The sequence below is a fragment of the Macaca thibetana genome, chromosome 13 (genome assembly GCF_024542745.1).
Source record: "Macaca thibetana thibetana isolate TM-01 chromosome 13, ASM2454274v1, whole genome shotgun sequence".
In the NCBI taxonomy this organism is placed as follows: Eukaryota; Metazoa; Chordata; class Mammalia; order Primates; family Cercopithecidae; genus Macaca; species Macaca thibetana.
The window spans coordinates 86214684-86233954 of record NC_065590.1 but is presented as its reverse complement, the minus strand read 5'-3'; the positions used below and the strand labels follow the sequence as shown (position 1 = coordinate 86233954).

The 19271-nt window shown below is 40.2% G+C and overlaps 2 protein-coding genes across 4 annotated transcripts in view; one reads left to right on the top strand and one right to left on the bottom strand.

The window, feature by feature from the left end:
• The window catches only part of HS1BP3 (HCLS1 binding protein 3), a 642583-nt gene that overhangs the window by 433353 nt on the left and 189959 nt on the right, over window positions 1-19271 (bottom strand). The window lies entirely within an intron of this gene.
• The window catches only part of TDRD15 (tudor domain containing 15), a 68820-nt gene continuing 67873 nt past the window's right edge, over window positions 18325-19271 (top strand). For all 3 annotated transcript variants that reach the window (XM_050754591.1, XM_050754592.1, XM_050754589.1), the window contains exon 1: window positions 18325-18539. The gene's annotated coding sequence lies outside the window, so the exon portion shown is untranslated. The remainder of the gene's footprint in view (window positions 18540-19271) is intronic.

Genomic DNA, 19271 nt, shown 5'->3' with positions numbered 1-19271 from the left:
GTTTTACAAGGAAACATACAAAATTAGCAACAACTACATTTTTTAAAAAGTGACATCAAATACCTTGGAATGGTTGCTTTTGGTGTGAATGAGAAGAGGTGGGAGTGGGGATGCGGAGTAAGGATGGGGAACGAGAAACAAGCCGACAAAATGAGATAGTAACTTTCACAGACCAACAGTTGCAGTGTGCAGATGTTGAAGAGGGTGAATACTTAATCTCTGCTCCTCAGTGGCAACAGGAAATTGGCCTATCATTATAACTATATATATATTTAAACCCTAGTATTTCTCAAGCACCAAAAAATGGACCCATCATTGTGATAGTTAACTTTCATAAATGATCTCATTTGACATTCCAAAAAATCTGCAAAATAGATATTTTAACCAGCCATCTTACAAATGAGGGAGCCAGGGTTAAGTTGTATATAACTAACTAAATTCTATTGTCTTCATTATATAAGTACAAGTACCTAGAATGGGCAGTTATGAATATGTAAGATCAAATGACCAACATAAGATTGAGTCTCAGTGACTTTGGTGTAAGCACATGAGTTGCCCTCTATCTGCGGAAATAAGCTACTATCTTATTAGCAAGATCTGCAGTCACACAACGCTTTATGATTTGTAAAGGGCTTTGGTTTCCATTATTTCTTTTAATCCTGGTAACTCTGTGAGTTTTACATTACACATCACAGGTGAGGCACCTGAAGCTCCTTGGGGTTAAAAGACTTTCCAGGATCACCTGGCATATAAATAGCTGAGCTAGAACTCAAACTCAGGTGTTGTGACTTTATATCCCATGCAGCTCATACTCCACCATCCTGAATCTCAATGAGAGGATTAGGAAACCCGAGATTCTTTATGGCATTTGTTAGAAAAATAAGGCAGAGGGATTCTGAGCCTCAGTGGGCTCCCAGGGAGGAGATGCAACATGAAAATATCACAGCAATTCGCTGCCAGAGAAGGAGATGGGAATTAGAGGCATTTCCTAGGGGCTACCTTTGATAACATCCAGATTTCTGATGAAATGTGCTTAGGGAAAAGCATAAACATGCTGAAATACCTGAGCTTGCTGCTGTTTGGATGTGTTCTTAATGTAAATGCTGTTTATTACAATTTTTTCCCTTCTATATGTCTTCATGCATTTTCCCCAAGTAGGTAAACAAGAAGCCGGGCTCAGCCATCTCAGTTGTTTTTTAATACTTATCGTGCACGTGTCCAAACTGTGGCTTTACATGGCTGATCCTACCGGATTAACGATCTGGAATGTGAGATACTGCATCACGCCCAGAAAATACCTCTGAAAATGAGTTGGTATGAAATGATGTGTCTGTCGCTCATTTTGGACCAGGCCCTGGCACTGGAGTCCCTTGGGGAACACTGGCCAATGGCCTTCTCCACCACTGGCTGACCCCCAGGCAAAGCTGGAGGCCAGCTCAGTCATTTAATTTGAACAAATCCAATAGAAAGTGGTAAATTAAGGCAATTAATTAAAATCATTCTGTTCTTCTTGACTCTTGCACCTTTTCTGCCTGGACAATTTAGTTGAAAGTGGTGATGGATGCCTGAATTATCCAGATAATTACTTCTTTCTCCCTTCATTAATAACAGCCGTGGCTCCTTGTGAGCAGGCAGATGAGCTATTTGCTCCCTTACTGGTCAGAGAAGTAAGAGCCTTCCTGAAAGGAGGGAGGCTGAGAGGTGGGAGAGTCAGGTGGCACAGGCAGCTTCTGAATCTGCCTCACTGAGGACGAGCCCCATCCTCAGGACAGGTGAGCTCTGGTCTTGAGCCTGATTCCCCTCCAAACACCGCTTCCTTCTCACCCCCATCTCTCACTCCCTTTCTCCTCTCTTTCTCTCTCCATGGCACTCACTCTCTCGCCCCAACACCAAATCTCAGTAGCAATCTCCACCCTCATTGGGAAGGTGGTCTGTCCTGTTCTTCCTCCTCTTTCTCACCCTTGCCATCTGGTGTCCCAATCTCTCTGAATTGGTTGGTTTTCTGAGTTATTTTGTGAACGGGGATGCTGGCACATATGGAATTTGCTACTTGGCTGCCTTAACAAAGTACCACAGACTGGGTGGTATGAACAATAGACACTGATTTCCTCACAGCTCTGGATTCTGGAAGTTCAACATCAAGGTACGAGCAAAGTTGGTTTCTTTTTTCCCCCTCATTGCTGGATTCGGGATTTTGTTTGTTGTTGTTGTTTTGTTTTGCTTTCTGTTTTGTTTCGAGGTGGTGTCTCACTCTGTCACCCAGGCTGGAGTGCAGTGGCGCAATCTCAGCTCACTGCAACCTTCGCCTCCTGGCTTCAAGCAGTTCTCCTGCGTCAGCCTCCTGAGTAGCTGGGATTACAGGCAACCGCCATCACACCCAGCTAATTTTTGTATTTTTAGTAGAGATGGGGTTTCACCATGTTGGCCAGGCTGGTCTCGAACTCCTGAACTCAGGTGATCCACCCACCTTGGTCTCCCAAAGTGCTGGGATTACAGGCGTGAGCCACCATGCCTGGCCTGGATTTGGTTTTTAATATTTAAGGTTTTTTGGTGTACATATATTCATAAGTTAAATGGGACTATATTTTTTCCTATCCTTTTGATTTTACTTTATCTATGTGTTTATAACTCTGATAAGCAGCATATAGATAAATACTTTTTTAAAATTTTACTTTTTAAATTGATGAATAATAGTTATGCATATTCATGGGGTACATGTACATGGGATACATATAATGTAATCAAATTAGGGTAATTAGCATATTCGTCATCTCAAACATTGATCATTTCTTTGTGTTGGGAACAGTCAATATTCTCCTAGCTATTTGAAACTATGTAACGTAACATATTATTGTTACCTATAGTCATCCTCAGGTGCAGTAGAACACTAGAACTAGAATCTATCCTGCTGTAATTTTGTATCCTTAACAAATCTCTCCCTATCCTTCCCGTCCCCGATCATTCCCAGGCTCTAGTATCCTCTGTTCTACTTTTAACTTCCATGAGATTAGAGCTGGTTTCTTTTGAGGCCTCTCTGCTTAGCTTATAGATGGCCATCTTCTCCCTGCATCTACACGTGGTCTTCCCTCTGTGCAGGTCTGTGCCCTGAGCTCTCCTTATAAGGACAACAGTCATATTAGATTAGGGCTCATCCTAACAACCTCCTCTAATCTCGTTACCTCTCTGAAGATCCTATCTGCAAATATGGTCACATTTGGGGTTAGGGTTTCAACACATGCTTTACTTTGCTCGGGCTGCCTTAACAAAAGAGCTTCAACGACAGAAATGTATTTTCTCACAGTTCTGCAGGCTAGAAGGTTGAGATCAGAAGGAGGGCTGTCTCCCTTGCTTTCAGACAGCTGCCTTTTCACTGTATCTTCACATGGAAGGAGGATGAGTGGGGAGAGAGCTCTCTGGCACCTTTTATAAGGGCACTAATTCAATCATGAGGGTCCCACCCTCATAACCTCACCTAAACCTAATCACCTCCCACGGGCCCCATCTGTATATACCATCACACGGGTGGTTAGGGCTTCAACATATGGATTTTTGGGGGGCAGAACTGAGCCCCTAATAGCTTGAATGGGAACCGCAAACAAAAATACGTGAGCTCCTTACAGTTGGAATGGTACAGGTCTACACTTCTGGCATTTCCTGAGAAAGGTTTCCAAAATCTTTGATAAGACTCTGTCAGCTGACTAGCTGACCAGGCACAGTGGCCCCAATGGTCTTGAGAGTGCGTCGAATGTGGCCTGCCCAGTGTCTGAGTGCTTCCTGAGATGGGCTTTGGTCGTGGTGTGTGTGGCAGTGGAGAAATGTTGTTGGAGGTTGCCTCTAGGGCACAACACTGGCAGATTTGCTACTGTACTCTGGTGACCACACAGCCATGAAATCCTGTGGCATTCATTCCAGGAGTAGGACAAATCCAGAAAACCACTGCCCTAGAACACTCATAAAGCCTTTGAGCAGCAGCAGAATAACCCAGGAAGAAGAACGATAAAACTTGTTGACTTTTGCCCTTTGGAGGCTATTTTTTTCCTAGCAGAGTAAACGCATCCCTAGGGGATTAAAGGCAGGCTCCAGAGAGCTATGGACTCCCACGCACCTTCAAGCCAGCAATCCTGTTAGCTCCAGAGATAACACGGCTGCTAACCTTGGCCTTCTCAGGAAGGGCAGGTCAGGGCTTTGATGCTGTGAGTGATTTGGTTGGGAAACAAGAGATATAAGGGTATCCCTTGTACAAAAGAAACACACTAAAATAACTATAAATTAGAAAAAGATTTATTTACATGAGATATTAGACTTCTTCAGGAAAGTACTGGAAGAAATATTTTTGGCTATTCATTTATGATATTTTTAAAGTGACATCATAAGAAAGGCACAATAATAGTATATCTGGTAAAAATGATATTAAACTAAGACAAAAAATTATATTGCTTGTCTAAGTAGTGTGATGAACACAACAGCAGTTTGGCTCCATTATGGTCAGAAAATTTACTCTCTGATTTCAATCTTTTAAATGTGTTGAGGCTTGTTTATGGCACAGAAGATGGTCTATATTGGTGAACATTCCATGAGCACTTTAAAGAAAGTATGTATTCTGCTGAGTTTGGTATAGTTTTCTACAAGTGGCAATTAAATCTTGTTGGCTGAGGGTGTTGTTGACTTCCTTTACATCCTTGCTGATTTTGTCTGCTGGTTCCATTAATTGCTGAGAATGGGGTATTGACGTCAGCACTTATAAATGAAGCTGGGGCTCAAAAGCCAAAACCAAACACACTGTGGCCTCCAGCTCTCAATCAATCAATAAATCAGTGACAAAGCATTTATTGGTTAATTTCAGCATCCTTGGCCATATCCTGGATGGTGAAGGAAAGAGGAGATATGGGCTTAGTTAAGAAAACTTGGTATTTACATCACGTATGAAATAGATATGTATAGTTTCATGCTGATGTGCAGAAACATTTGTAAGTTCCCTTTCTAAAGATTTTTGTTTTTTGCTCTTGTTGCCCAGGCTGGAGTGCAATGGTGTAATCTCGGCTCACCGCAACCTCTGCCTCCCAGGTTCAAGTTATTCTCCTGCCTCAGCCTTCCGAGTAGCTGGGATTACAGGTATGTGCCACCACACCTGGCTACTTTTTGTATTTTTAGTAGGGATTGGGTTTCTCCATGTTAGTCAGACTGGTCTCGAACTCCTTAGCTCTGGCAATCCACCTGCCTTGGCCTCCCAAAGTGTTGGGATTACAGGCGTGAGCCACTGTGCCTGGCCCCTAAATAATTTTATATGTGTTCAGTCAATTCATCCTGTTAACCAGACTTGGTTCTAGGTAACCATATAGAGCAATAAGAAGAAAGGCAGGCCTTCCACATGCTGGGTGATCTATGGAGCAGCTTACCCTTGTTACAGAACAAGTGGATCCTACACAGACTCAGAAGATACCCACCATTTATGCAAGGCTAGGCACTGATGCTTCCTTTGTTCATGCATCTCTTCTTTTTAAGGATGTGGACTACCAGCGTGGCTAGGAATGCAAGCTCTGAAGCCAGGGGCCTGTTCAGTTCGGCCACTCACTAGCTGTGTCATTTGGGACATGTTATTTAATTCCTTGGGCTTCTGTTTCCCTATCTGTAAAAAAGAGATCACAATAAATGGTACCTACCTGATAGGGTTTTATATTTATTAAATAAGTTAATACAGATAAGATATTTGGCACAGTGCTGGTACTTAGTTAATAGTCCATAAATATTAGTTATTATCATTGGTCTATCAATATATCCTTTCACGTTCAGTTCCCTTTCTTCTATGGGTCTGGGACCTTCCGGTGTGCAGACATAACATCCACTTCAGACTCTTCCCCAAGGATACCAAGATGAGTACAAAGTGTTTTCCTTTAGTTTACTTTTAGCAACACCTATATAGATAGTCAAACTATAAGACCAAATATCACCTTAAGAGAGGTAAAGTGGCTTCTGGAGTCATGGGTGGTGGCCAAGTAAGATGAACTGTTTTTGCAGAAGACCCCAAACTTCTGAGAGATTTTGCACATCATTCCTTTGGAGGCTAGCAGAATGGTCAATGGACATTTTTGTGCTACTTGTGTTTTATTAAATATGTCCATCTCTTTTTACTAGGTGGATTTCACGTTTTTAGTGGAAATGCTAACTTCTTATTTTATAAAAAATTTGCTCTTGCTTCTTATTTGGTATCTTTATATCCTCAGTGTAGTTTCTGCAGAAACTATGAAACTTTCAAATTATTTTTTCAGGTAGGCTATCCCTTCATCTCTCTTTAACATCTATGAAAAACAAGTAATAATCTTCTCACATAATTTATAAAAAATCATCCAAAGCATAGCTATGGGATAGCATTTGCAATTCAATTTAAAAAATCCATGGTTGGGCTGAAAGTTGAGTTACCTTAGAACGTCCCCAGTGGTGTGGGGGATGTGCAGGGCTGCCCTGATCACCAGTATCCAGGACCCCAGCCCCCAATTAGGGATGGAAAGTAAACTCTTACAGTGAAGTCTGTTAGAGAGTATTCTAATGTTAAGGAATTTAGAGCTGGAATTCATCGTTTTGTGATTTGTTATGGTAGGGAAATACTTTCAACATTTTAGTTTCATTAAAGATGAATACTACACGACAAAATGCCCCTCCCATCCACTAACCCTATCAGTTGTTCCAAACCTTCTCAAGGCTGTGGCTCTCCCAGATCTCCCTCACAAGGGAGAAAGGACTTTCAGCTCTTGGGGAAGTTTCTTAGTGTCCAATAATCTTCTTTACTTCACTCACCAAGTGTAGGGGTTTAAGGAAGCCAAGATTCTTTAATTTTTATTCCCCCTCCTCTCACCCTCTGAATTCTACATTAATTATTTTCTGACCGTCACAACTCTTTTAAAACCACATTATCATATTATTCAAAAGATGTCCATTACAGGGTCTGGTTTCAACTTATACATACGTTCTCAATATATATTTACGGACCATCGAGGCTTTTGTGTGCCAGGTTAAGGATTCTAGATTCCCCATAAAAAGGAAGATTCAGTGAGGGATCCTGTATACAGAGAGATGAATCCTGCAGAAACAAATACACTTAAATGGAGGACAGAGAAAACAGGAACACAGAAAAGAGAGGCCCAAGAAATAAGAAAATATACAGAAGAGAGTGGTGGTGCTGATTTTGCTTGCCCCAACCCTCCCTAGGTGGAGATGGCCATTGAAGGCTCAAGTCTAGGCTTTGCCCACCTGGGCTCTGAGCCCATGAGACCAAGGCTCACAGGATCTGTCCATGAGACACCTCTTCCTCACTAATCAGTCAAGCCAGTAGTGGGTCTTCCTGTCCTAAACCTGGTTCCACTGTGCACAGAGAGCCCCTGAGTCCCATGTCCTAAAACATGTGAAGGTTGATTAGACCAGTTGGGTCATTCTTGTCATAGTGAACCAAATAAGACTCCAGGGGCCAAGGGGAAAAAGCACTTGGGGCACAAAGCACGTGCTCCAAGAATTAAATTTTCTGCAAGCCCGGCTGCTGAAACAGCCTGGTGTAACCCTAAGACCAGTTTTGCCTAGTAGCTGCCAAAACAACCTGCCTCTAAGATTAATTTTACCTACTACTGTCACTCACCAGTCAGAGCCTGCCAGCTCCCAAAAGCTTCTCTAGTGCCAAAGAGTTTTCTTTCAAAACAGTATGTGACATTTCTCTTTCTGATAAAACTCCCAATCTTCTCTTTGTTCTTCTGGCTTAGGGAAGACCAGGCAGTCTGTGTGTTTACCTTGAATTGCAACTCTTGCTTCCCAGATAAAAGGTTTTAAATTTGGAGATTTGTCTCTGTATATTATTTGACTTCAGCAGATACAGTCTCTGTGAAAGCAGTGGTGCAGCACAATGGTTGAGAACCGTGGCATCTAAAACTAGCTGGCCTGGGCTTGAGCCCTATTTAGGCATTTATTAGTCATGTGATTTTGAGCAAGTCACTTGACTTTCTTACACATTAGTTTCCTCACTCTAAAGATGGAAATAATCACAGCCCTACCTTATAAAGTTGCTCTTGTGATAAGAATTAAATGAATTAACATGGCTTTAAATGAATTAACATGGCTTAACAGCATCTGGCAAAAGTAGGTAAGGACTTATACAAACTTTAGCTGTATACATTGTTGTTATTGTTTCATTGTTATGTGTGCACAAATCATGGTTTGCAGGACATCTCCACTTACTGGAGCTTGCATGGCTGATGCACCACCTAGCCCTTGCTAGCTCCTCTTCTGTTGCCCTCTGCTTCCAGCAGGATGGACTTTCTCTGGAAGTAAAATGTGAGCACCTATTAGTTTGAACCATGTGTGACATTGCCATTTTTTATAGGTCACAAATTGTTGAACATTGAAGATTTTCTATGGCTTAATCTAAAATAATGCTCTTGGCATAAACCTGCACACCAACCTGCATTCACACTCTGAATTATGATCTCGACCTCCGTTTTGAGAACCAGCTCTAGTGTCAGCTCTTTGAGTCCTAGACTTGCCCATTTTGGGCTTGCTACCTCCTCTGTTAACCCTAGGGCTGAGGAGTGATAATAATGATGATAATAATAGAGGATCCTCTATAGCTAAAGGGTATATATGATAGTTGTAAGGGGAACAGAAATCACTCCAACTTAGAATAGTGTGACTGGCATATGTACCCTCAGATTAGAGTAGTTACAACATAAGACATAGATGGTCACATAGTAGCCTTTCACCCCATCTGCCTCATAAGGATCCCTAACTTCAAAAGACTAATGTTAATTAGTAAGTGATAGTGGTCAACTTCCAGTTTAACATTAAAATATTTACATATCATGGGGCTACTTCCTAGTCACACAGCAGATACTGTCACAAAAAGCTGTTTTTTCCACACCAACAGAAATGTGGGCGAAGCATATAAACAGACATTTCCTGGCAAAGGACATAATTCTTAAACCTATAAAAAGGTGCCTATTCTATCTTATAATAAGAAAAAACGATCAGGTGCAGTGGCTCATGCTTATAATCCCAACGCTTTGGGAGGCCGAGGCAGGAGGATTGCTTGAGCCCGGGTTTCAAGACCAATCTGGGTGATAAAAAGTTTTTTTAAAAAATAAAAAACTAACTGGGCGTAGTGGCACGCACCTGTGAGTCCCAGTTACTGGGGAGACTGAGGGGCTTGAGCTGGGGATGTTGAGGATGCGATGAGCCATAATCATGCCACTGTACTCCAGCCTGGGTGATAGAACAAGACCCTGCCTCAAAAACAAACAAACAAACAAACAAACAAAAAACTCCAGCCATAATTACACTGAGTTACACATGATCAACTTCCTAGGAGTTGGAGAGTGATACATCCCTCTAGTGAGATGTGAGGGAGGAGGGGACTGATATTCCTATTGACTCACTTCTCTAGACCCAACTCCTATTGTTTCTCCAGACTCAGTTTCAGGTTTGAAGATAAAGCTTTTTTAAGAGGTCAGTTACAGAATGCAAGATCATCTTGTGTTTATGTGCCATATGCTCTCATTTCATGACTGTCATTCATCTCCTATCTCATCTCATCTCATCTCATCTCATCTCATCTCATCTCATCTCATCTCATCTCATCTCATCTCATCTCATCTCACTGGTCCTGTCCTGAGTCCTGTTAAGTCCTCTTTGCTGTACTAGCCACCCAGGAAAGACATACATGATACTATCCTTGACCTCCAAAAAAGTCAGAAAGGCAAACAGTAAGTAGAAGAAAATGTTAGGATTCTGATGCATCTTCTTTGCTCCAGATTCAGGGTTCAGGAGCTTATTTTCCCCCAGTTTTTGGATAAACAGCCAAATAGTTGAATCTCATATTCTAGAGGGAGTGGAGAGACATCACCTTGCCATAACACACTAGCTTTCCTGGGAGTAAAGTCAAGTTGGAATGCTATCTGTCAGTGGCAATTCCACTGAATATATCAAACCTTGCATCTCTCTTCTCTCCTTTTTTTTTGTAGTGAGATTGATGGAGTAAATATCTCCTTGGTACTTTGCAGAGAGATGTGTTTGCATGAGGAGGCAGGAATCTATTCTATTAGGATTGAGAACTTTTTGCAGTCACAAGTGATGAGTAATAGCAAAAAAAAAAGTTATGAATTACAGTTTATGATTTCCATTACTCTTCCCACCTCCCCTTGGGCTAGGAACTTCTTTCCTGGGCAGAGACAGATACCTTTTTCCTGTCTGGCTCTGCTTGTGGTGTGTTAAGAAGGCAGCAAGGTGGCCCCTAAGGGTTTCTTTCCATCCTGTGATTTGTATATTCCTGAATCTGCTCACATGTTTCAGACAACAGACCAATTGCTCTGCCTTTGTTGTTCTCCCTCCTGCTTTTGAAGGATCTTATTTCATGTGTTGTGCCCTGTCTCTCGTATCTCCAGGTTCTGCTTGTTGGCAACATGGTCATTCCAAGCATTGGAATTAGGCTTGGGTGTGCCTTCTGCTTCAGGTCTCAGTGATTGGGATGGCAATAGGCAAATTGTTTAATTTCTTAGAATCCATTTTCTCATCTTTAAAAGATCAATAAGAACCTTCTTATTACTGCACAGATTTTGAAACCAGACATTTGGTTCCATTCTGGCTTTGCTGTTTCCTAGCTATAAGCACTTGAGATCAACTTTACTTCTCTGCTCGTCAGTTTTCTCACCTGCAAAGTGGGGGTGATCATACCACTAACTTCATAAGGGTTGCGAGGATTAAGTGAATAAATAAATGTAAAGTGCTTATAACAATGTCTGGCATAAATTAATTACTCAGTAAATGTTAAATATCATTATTATCTCTCAGGGTCATTCTGAGGATTAACCAGGAAAAAATATATAAAGTGATTAGAACACTGCATATAAAGCATGCTACGTTGTTTCCACATGAATCTTGTCAAATCCCTACAACCTTAAAAGTATTTTTTTATCCTGAATCCCTAGCCACTCCTCTCTTTATTCCTCCTGAATTTTCCCACAATGTACTTCTCCAAAATGTAGATCACACACATTGTCTCCATTTTCTCACTTCCATTCACTTCTCAGCTCAATGCAATCCAGTATAGGATAGGCCCTCTCCATCACTCAAAAACATGGAAACTGTCCTTTTAATGTTGCCAGAGCTCATTGAACAAATCCAGGGGCAGCATCTGAATCTTTATCCTGCTTGACCTACCCACAACTTTTGACCCTGATGGGCATTGTATAATTCTTGAAGCCCTTATCTCCCCTGGGTTTCATGTCATCACTTTCTGCTAGTCCTCCTGCCATCTTGCATGCAGGATCTTTGCAGCCTGCTTTACAGCTGTTGCTCTCCCTCTTCTTTAAACATCAGTCTTCTCCTGGCCTCTGTCCTTGCTACTCTTCATTTCACCTATTCTATGGCTTCAACTTCTACTTCTATGCTGAGAGCACCACATTTATAGCTTCAGCTCAGTTTCCTTCTCTGAGCCCCTCACCTAACAAATATAATGGACAAACCCATCCAATTGGATGCCCTGGAGGCATCTTAAACACAAAGTGTTTAAAACTGAATACATCATCTCACCTACCCTTGACTCTTAATACCTCTCTTCCCTGTGTTCCTTCCTTGTATTAGTAAATGGTACTGCTGTCCTTCATATGTCCAAGCTGGAAACCTAAGAGTCATCATAGTCTTTTCCCTTTTGTTTTTTTACTATTGCACCCATTAATCATTAAGCCTAAGAAGTAAGCTTTTAAAATGTCTCCTCCAACCCTTCTCTGCTGCCTCTGATCTGAACATGGCTCTCCTGTGTTATTATAATAGTCTCCTTGCACTCCAGCTACAGCTACACAAGTCATTGTGTGGTCCCCTGAATATTTCATGCTCACTCAAGGCTCTGAGTCCAGGACGATGCCTATGTCTGTCTGGAATGGCTCCTTCCCATTAGTTTGAAAAACAGTATTAAAATCTCCTCTAGCCTTCCCTGATGGCCCCAGCACGTTTAGTAGCTCCTCCAAATGCTACCCATGGGCCTTGAATGTATTTCCAGTGTGGTAATATCTAATTTTACTATAACTATTCATTTGGCTGTCCATCTGTCCATTACTATGAGCATCTTGAAAGTGAAGGCAATGCCTTTTCATTTTTGTCATCTTAGTGCCAGGCACACCAAAAACTTTCCGTCTGGATGTCCCACAAACATCTCCAATATGACATGCTTGCTGAACGACTGAATGAATGAATTTGTTGAACAAATCTTTTCTATCTTCTGTGTCTTGAGTGTGGGACACAACTGTCTTCCTCACTTTTGGTGACAAATATTTCATCACCTCTTGGTTGATAGAGATGTTAACTAACACTAAAACATGTCAGTTCTCATCAGCCATTTATAACTTGTCTTTTTCTCAAGCCCCAGCTCCTATAAGAAGTGATAAATGAAACTTTATCCAAGGTAGTTCCATTGTTCCATAGAAAGAGCGTCCTTTGAATTAAAGCACAGCATTGATAGGAGTGCTTCCTGGGTGCACAGTTGGATTTGAACAGGACGTTGGTATTTCAGAGTATAGTTTTCTTTTTACTTGGCATATATTTTGAAGGATTAATCAAAACAAATTGGAGAATTATTTGCAGGTCACTTTTTTAAAGTTCTGTATACAAACACAAATACACACACACATATTCATTTGCAAATCTAAAAACATTTACTGAGCTACCATACGATCCATCAATCCTACTTCCGGGTATACATCCAGAACTAAAATCAGAATCTCAAAGAGATATCTGCACTTCTATGTTCATTGCAGCATTTTCCCCAATACCCAAGATATAGAAACAGCCTAAATATTCATTGTCTTGACAGATGAATGCGGGTAAAGAAAATGTGATGTACGCAAACAATGGAATACTATCCAGTTTTAAAAAAGAAGAACATTTTGCAATAGGTGACAACATGGATGAACTTTGAGGACATTAAACCAGACACGGAAAGATAAATACAATATGATTCCACTTTTAATGAGGGATATAAAATAGTCAAATTCATAGATTCAGGGTGGGATGGTGGTTTCCAGGGACTTGGGGAAAGGAAAAATGGGGAGTTACTAATTAACAGGCACAAAGTCTCAGTAAGGCAAGATGAATAGTCTCTAGATATATGCTGTACAACCTTATACCTATCATCAGCAATAACGCATTACACACTTACAATTTGTAAGAAAATAGATTTCATGTTAAGTGTTCTTGCTACAATAAAGTAAAATAAAATACTTACTAAATATCAAAGGAAAAAATTTCACATCTTAGTGCAGTAGACGGTTTTTAGCAATTTCTATGATCTGTTGGGTCACACTTAACATAAAGAATGCTCTTTCATTGTGTCTTGTGAAATTCATTCTAGCTCTACACTTTATATAACTTTGTTATACTCTGAGAAAAGGCAGAGTCCACTTTTTAATTCTTTTTTATGACTCAGTAATGAGATACAATTTTTATTTTAATGAAATTCTTTGGGATTTAGAAAAATGAAGTAGTTTCAAATTAGAAATCTGAACTCTCTGGTACATGGACCACCGGCTCACTTCTTAAGCCAAAGAAGCAATCAGTTAATAACAATGAAACATGGAGCTATGAAGGGTAGAATATAGTTATCATTTCTCAGCTATCTGAAAAATGCCACCATGCCAACTTTCATCACCTTTCCCATTATCATCTAAATGTATATTTGTAATACAGCATCATAAATTAAATGGATGTTTTTAAGCTGTCACGTTAGATTTTCACTGGTCATAAAGCTGGCTTATATTGTTTTCTATTATCTTAGCAACCAATCAGGGCTTTTTAAATACAAGTCATATACAACACTCCAAAATCAATGTTACGTAACTAAATGTACCTGGTATGGTTAACCGTTAACTTTTCCTATCCTTTATTACTCAATGAGTAATGAATCAATTATGATAGAGATAGTTATCAATTTCAAATATTAAGAATAAATAGAGGCCAACATACTTTTTCTAAAGCCCAACTTTTTCACTTGTTGTCAGACCGCTGAATTTAGTAAATGAATTAATTTTGCTAATATTAATTATCTGTAAGAAATGTATTACCCTAAATAATCAGGATTAAAATAAGCCCATGATGTGGCTTTTTTTTTTTTTTTTAAGGTGAGGTATTATTACACAAAGAAAAAGAAGCAATTCTAAATTATGTATGGAATTAACCTGGGTTGGACTTGGGCAAGCCACAAGCTGGGAAACTAGGCTACAGTTAATCTTCTGATAAATACATCTGGATTTAGAGTACACAATTGTTTAGAAGTTATTTGGTAACTTAGAGGACAATTCCTGCAGGTAAATTATTTCCCCTAAGTTCCCAGCAATAGGGTGATTCTGAGGTTGAAACAAATAAAACCCACCAACCCCCCCAAAATTGTCTTACCCACAACAAAAGAGAAGCACAAAGGCCCTATAATTTTAAAGAATAAAGTTAGATTTGCTTAGATGCAAATTTTTAAAAATCAGATTATATAGATACAATATGATCAAATATACAGTTAGCAGAGATAAGCCTCTGAATTACAATAAGCCAACTCAAAAACAAAAACAAAAACAAAAACAAAAAACCATGATGACCCAGACGGAGACAAAAGAGTCAGCCCAGTATTTTCTCTCCATATTTTTAATAGCAGCAATTATAGTGACAGAATCTACCACAGGGTGATCTATGCTCTCCACTGTGATGACAGAAGTGAGATTCACTGCATTGCACAACAAATTGTTTTCAACTTACTTGTTTTTGGACATGCTGCTGCAGTCGGAGGGAAATTGGAATTATTGTACATACCTTATAAGGAGTAACATATGACACTGCATTTTTCAGAAAATCAGAGTTGGACCTCAGATTTGGTCAAAGTACTTCTAGTTGATTTTCCAGAGGGTATAGATCCCATCGAAGTGGTGATACTGTGATCCTGAGAATCTGCTCTGACCACTTGTTTGGTAGATATTGGGGCAGTAAACCATATGGAAGTTAGATTCTGTCACTCTAAAGATTTTCTCCTCCTTTTCATCCAGAGTTATATGACTATTCTTCTTACTACAAGAATGGCAAAATTATAGTGGAAGAAACTAATCGTTAATTTTTTTTTTTTTTTTTTTTTTTTTTTTTTTTTTTGACCACAGAGCTCTTTGATCATCTGGTAAGAGCTAACAACCTCTTATAGAAATCTACAAATGCCCGGAAAATTTTGCACAGAACTTCAAGAGGTTACTCAGCTCCTGAAATCTATCCATGGACCACCCCCCCCCTGCCCCAAACTCCTTAATTAAGATGTTTACTGTGACAACTGGAGGATCAGGTTCATACCTTACTCATCTCTGTCTGTGACATGACTTTTACCCGTGACCCAGAGCCTTCAATATTGCCCCAGAGACCCACCTTGCCTTACAGTGTGTTAATAGTGGAGCCACGCCAAGTTACTCAGGCAGGATGTGTCACTGATAGCTCCTCAGCGCAGATATCAAGTTTCTGTAAGAATGTCCTGGTGGCAAAAGTTCACATGAAACACAGTACATCAAGAATACAAATACAGCAAGTCTGGGGTGACAGATTTTCTACATTGTTCTACTTTCTGCCTCTCACTATAGTTATTCTGCATAGTGACAGGCCAGACAGACAGACCGCACTCCCCACTTGGCTCAGACTCTGTCCCGTACTCTGGCTCCTTCTCTTTTGTTTCTCCATGAGCCAAATTCTTTAGGAATTGCTCTGAATGAACCTCCTGGAAATCTCTAGGATCCCAGCTCTTTGTGGTGTCTTTGTTACTGATGGGTAATTAATTGTTACCTGTTGTGACATTTAAATATTCTTAGTATTCTCTCATTGTTTCTGACCATCCTTCTTCTGTAGCTAGGTCTTTGAGAGCAAGATGTCAATGGGCACTACCCCTTGGGGCTGAGAAAATGGATCAATCGAGATACGTTTCGATACTGGATTGAACTATTAAAGCATTAGGCAGGTAGCACGGCTGAATCAAAATAGTTTTAGGAACATTGGAATAGAAGGGCATGCAGTCTCCTCTGCATTTTTCTAACTTTTTGAAAGTGATGCATTGTAATAAATCTTTTCCCCATTACAATAGAGTATACAAAATATGTGTAATAGAGACAAAACTTACCTAAAACAAAACTTACCCATATTATATGTGCTGCACTCTATTTTCTATTCTGTTCCATTTTATATTTAAAAAAAAGATAAGAAATGCTGTTCACTGCCCATTGCATGGATTTCATGAACCATGAATAGGTGGCGACTTGTTGGCAAAACACTGACTTATCCCATGGGATTGGATTTACAAGGAATTCTACCCTACCTTGCATTCTTCTCTAAAATCCATAAAAATGTTTTTTTTCCTATTTATTAATTTACATAATATTCAAAGAGAATCCTTATGACAGTTCTGAACTGGATTTTATATTAGGTTTCACAGATAACAAGTGGCAAAACTCAGCGCCATAACCAGTCTTAGCGTTCCAAATTGAGGGCTATTTCCATCTTATCATGCTACAATCTATCATCTGATTTTTCTCTGTCTAGGCTCCCCACCTTGGTTGGAAGTACCACAAAAGCTAGGAATGTACCTTAGCCATGCTAGGTACCCAGGAGGCACTTAATGAATATATGATAAATGGAATGGAATAACACTCTTGGTCAAAAGCCATGTCTTGGTTTGGCATGTTCTGGGACATCTTTGTTCCCAAACCTTATATAATTCTCTTTTTTTTTTTCTTTTTTTTTTTTTATTATACTTTAAGTTCTAGGGTACATGTGCAAAACATGCAGGTTTGTTACATAGGTATACATGTGCCGTGTTGGTTTTCTGCACCCATGAACTCGTCATTTACATTAGGTATTTCTCCCAGTGCTATCCCTCTCCCAGCCCCCAACCCGCCGACAGGCCCTGGTGTGTGATGTTCCCTGCCCTGTATCCGTGTGTTCTCATTGTTCAACTCCCACCTATGAATGAGAACATGCAGTACTTGGTTTTCTGTCCTTGTGATAGTTTGCTTAGAATGATGAAAACCTTATGTAATTCTTAATAATCATACTTTCTTCATACTCTGTGTGCTATTCATTAAGGGCTTGGCACTGGAAACATTTCCCAAGCTTATAGGGAATTCGTCAATGAACATAGAGGAGCTACTGAGAGCTAAACACTCTTTGGTTCCTGCCTGTGATTGAGTTTTTCCCATAGCTCAAAGAGAGAATTGCAGAAAGGCCAATAAAAGCCCCCAACAGGGGAGTTTTTGTTTTTGCTAGTTTTCCCAAACAGCTGGCTTCCCTAAGGCTGTAATTCGTAAGCCTGGTTTCTAACAGACTCTAAATCCATAATCAATGGTAACCTGTCAAGCATATGCTCTAATTTATGTTACCTTGGGCCTTTTCTAGCCAAAACCAACATCCCTGGGGAAATACCAAAATATGTCTGTCCTAAGGTAGATACCTTATGTCTGGGGAGGTAGGGGGTGGACAGCTAAGACTTGGTACTGAACAGGCACTGAGTAATCGTCTAAAGAATAAGGAGTATATGGATAAATAATCAAAGTGCGAATGCCTGCTATACATATGTAGGTATTCAGAATGGTTTATATGCATTTATATGAGGCTCTTTTCCCTGGTGACCTAGGAAGAGAAAAGATAGCAATAACATAGTCCTGTGGGTACTTGGGGAAGAAGTCAGGTGGAGAGAGAAACTGAAGGGAGCAAAGGGAAGGTAAGGAGAGAAGAAAAAAAATGAGAGGGAAACATCTGGCTGAAAAAGCAGGGAGGCCAGCAGCTCTGAATGCGGATCACAATCTTTGTTAGTCATCTTTATCTTACTGGTTACTTTGCTGGACTCAAAGTACATGTTTCCTACAGTGGAAGCTCCCTTGTTTACTTATTCTTCCTGACCTAGGTTTAAAAGGCCTGCCTAACTATCGCAGTAGGCTTTTCCTAGCTGATATCCTTGTGAGCTGTGGTAGAGAACAGGGAAGCAGTGCCCTCGTGGCTCCTGGATTTACAGTTCCTGAGGAAGAACTGCCAAATAGAGGAAGACTTCCCTAATGTCAAATGAAGCAGGACCTTCTGGGCAGGAGGAAAACAGGTGATGTCGCAATGACAGGGCTCACCTTTCCACCTCGTGTTTGATGAGGCTTTGAGAAAAGAGCCACGTTCTTTCCAAAAGTCAGGTCAGAAGCCTTTCCACACTTTGGTTTCCCAATTCAGCACCCGTAATGTCAAATAAAACGAAGGTCCTTGCCCCAAGTGAAGTCATCAGCAAATATCTCTTTGCTCTCCGGGGGATTGTGTTCTCTCACAACATCTTTTGGAATTATCACTTCATACTGAAACAAGGGTTTCATCTTTCCATGAGATGTATGGCGATGAAATTAAGGCCAGGGGCTCTGGGGGCAGAAGAGAAGGCTGGTGCCACTCGTATGCCCTGGATAAGCAGTGAGATGAAGAGCACAGCCTCTAGAGCCAGAGTGTCTGGATCTAAAATTGGCTCTGCCAACAGGCATGTAAGTCACATATGTTTTATATGCTTCATATGAAAATGGAATAAAAGTCTTATCTATAGGAATAAATAAGTCAATAGAAGTGACACACTTAAAACAGTGTCTGCATATAGTAGGCATTCATTGAGGTGCTGGCTATTACTGGGATGTGAGAACAGAAACAGTCATTTGCTCAATCCCAAGTTTATTTTGGTACTTTGTTTCTTTATTGTAATAAGGACCAGTGGTTTCAAGAATCCTAGAATGTTAGAACTGAAAGGAACATTCCTTTTGTGGCTATATGAGGCTCAGAGAGAGTGGAGCCCTCCAAGATCACGCAGCTATCTGGTGGCAGATTCAAGACCAAACACCAGGCTTCCCGTTTCTAGACCACTCTCCACTCTACCACCTTCCTTCCTTGGAGGAGGATGTCCAGGACCAAGAAAGTACTCTTAGGGCAACGATAACAACTGGAACTGTAGTAGCCCCTCCAAGGGCTCCCTTGTCACTACAAAGTTAATCTTAAGTTGGTTCATTCATTCATTCACTCAGCACTGATTTTTAAGTTATTCTCAAACAGTACAGAAAAGCGAAACACAGTTCTCATTCTTAAAGAGCTTCTATTGAAATTAGAGCAATAAGATATGAAGATAAAATTATACAATAATACAATCATTTATATTATACAATATTTATAAAATTATATTTCATAAATATAAATATATTTTATATTTATAAATTACATAATAATACAAT